The sequence below is a fragment of the Arachis ipaensis genome, chromosome B03 (assembly GCF_000816755.2).
Source record: "Arachis ipaensis cultivar K30076 chromosome B03, Araip1.1, whole genome shotgun sequence".
In the NCBI taxonomy this organism is placed as follows: Eukaryota; Viridiplantae; Streptophyta; class Magnoliopsida; order Fabales; family Fabaceae; genus Arachis; species Arachis ipaensis.
Window position 1 is genome coordinate 11611893 of NC_029787.2, and position 2754 is coordinate 11614646.

Sequence of the window (2754 nt, forward strand, 5' to 3'; positions counted from 1 at the left end):
TAAAAGAGTGAGCTTGTTCGATAAAACTATTTATTTATTATGGCCGAATCTAATTTTTGTTGAATAATTGAGCACATAATTAGAATGGTTAGTGCTAAAAATTACATTGATTTGTCCATGACTTATAGTGGAAAGGAAAAAAATTGTACAATTAAAAATAACTTACCAATTAGAAAAGGATGAAGCCTTCAACCACATTTAGTAGTGCTTGGTGCGGAAGGATCCAAGCCTATGAATGAAAAGAATGCAGAATTACAGGATACACAGAAGGATTGAATATGGAAATTGAATTCAATTGAAGAGATATACATAGCTAGGATTGAAGGGATATACACCAATGGTAACTGGAAAACAGAACAGCTAAGCTATCTGACTTCACCAAAGCTAGTTTATATAACTAACTAACCTAACCTAACACTAGTGGCAAGAGCAAGTTGAGTCCTCAAAAAATGAACTGATGATTTAGATTTTAGAATTAGTAGTCCGAAACAGATTGGGTAAATGCAACAAAATTCCAATTAAACTCTCCATAAGATGATAACTTGGTTTAGAAATTTAATCAACATCTATGGCACAAACAAATTGTTTCAGAATTGGACAAAGGCCAGCTTTATTTTTCACACTGAAATTCTTAGTTTAACGTCAAAACTACCTTGACCTTCTGAAGCATTGCCTCTCCTAAGAAATTTGGAAGAGATAGAGGTTGGTGAGCTCAGAGCGAAAAATTAGAGCTTGTTGAGATTTTGGATCAATATATATATATAGTTAATATTAATTCTTCATGCATTTCATGTACTTGATCATATTGGACAAGCACAACTATTGTTATTCTGAGTTTCAATTGTACTCAAATTTGATTTGGTAAAATTTTTGAAGAGATGTTTGTGTTTTTTAAAAGTAAACACCTTATTTTGTATTTGGTAAATAAAAAAACTCATATATTTATGTTTGCAGTTTTTAAAAGTTAGGATGGTTTTAAAAAGGGAAGTTCTATGGTGGCATTGGTTTTGGTGGCTAAAGATGGCATAAGTTTGACCAACAAATAAAATATTGACATATGACAAAAAAATTAAATCTATAATGAAACTATAATTTTTAAAAAATAAAAGTTTTACTAAACCAAACCTAAACAATAATGCAAGTTATATGGGGAAGCCAAATGCTACCTTCATTGTATCCTTTGCACAAATGCTGGCAGTGCTGATGCATTATTATGGAAACTTCCTTCCTTTCCAATTTGTTGCAGAGATCTACAAGTACTAGGACAGTTGTTAAATTGAAATGGGACCTTTATTTTAGTAATTTTAGCATATAATTTTCTTATACAAGATTGTGAATTTATTTAAAATAATAACATGTCTAGAAAAGTTTTAATTTCATTGACTAAGGTACCTCTGTTTAATAGTAGGGTTAGTATTTGTGACCTTTTGATTATTGAAATAATTGTTTGTACTTGATAAATATCTCAAGATATTCTATGATAAGGTTTTAATCTAGTAAATTTTGATTGTAGTATAGATTAATGACACTGCTTCTTCTCATCCTTAGCACCGTGAGTAGTTTTTATTCAAAAATTCAACAGGTATCCTCATGGAAGAAACAAGGTTCTCTAGAGTCACAGATGGTTTACACGTTGAGTTTGATGACAACTGATTTTCAGGGCATTGTTATGAAAGGGCTAAAGAACTCTGGCTGCATGTGTATGCTCCATGTAAATCCCCAGGTATCACTTCATGATTATGCATTTTTTTTTTAGTTATGTTCAACCTGTGAAGCACTCATATCAGCAGTCAGCACTAACACATACTGACAATGGACACGGACACAAACATGCAGACGCACTAAAGTTTTAAAATGATAGGACATCTATGTATATGCCATAATTATAACAAATCAAGGCTTTCTATAGGAAGAACAAAGTTCAAATCTATGATCTAGAAAATTATGGTAGAATTCAGTAACTAATAAATAGCCAAGGTTATGTGTTGTTTGTTGCAAGCATATATAAATAATTGGAAGAGACCTATTGAATATGTGGAAGAAAATGAAGAGAAAGGCTGATTCTCATTGAGTAATACAATTTTAAGTGAGAGATATATTATATATATACAACGACTAAAAAATTTGGATATGGAAGTAGAATGAATGTTATACTTTAACATGATAATTTTGGTGTTTTTTAAAATTATGGGAGGTACACATTCGATTTGTGTTTAAAAAATTTTAAAAGTTTGGAATACACAAATCGGACCCAACGATTTGTGTTGAAAAAATTAAAAAAAATTTGGAGTACAGTACTCCAAATTTTTTTAATTTTTTCAACACAAATGGGACGATTCGAGTACAGAAATCGGACGGTCCGATTTCTGTACCTCTTAAAAATCGGACGGTCCGATTTGTACTCCGTATATTAAATCATCTCACATTTTAGAAAAATATCACAGTAGATCACAATTTAAAAAAACACAATTATTAATCCAATATTAAAAATAAAAAAGTGTATATACAACTATACATTTGAGCTAAAAACAACTAAAATCAAGTTAGGTTAGTCTATTTAAGTAAGTGTAGGTAATTCCAATTTTGTTATGCAACAACTCATTAGAAATGGAACTTTCATCCGTGATCGATTAGTTTATGGCGGTTTATCTTTAATTTGGTTCGATGTTTGGTTCTGTTATAAAAAAAACCCTTGAACTAAATCAAATCAAACCGGTAAATAACCCTAAATCACAAAAATATTATTACTGTTGT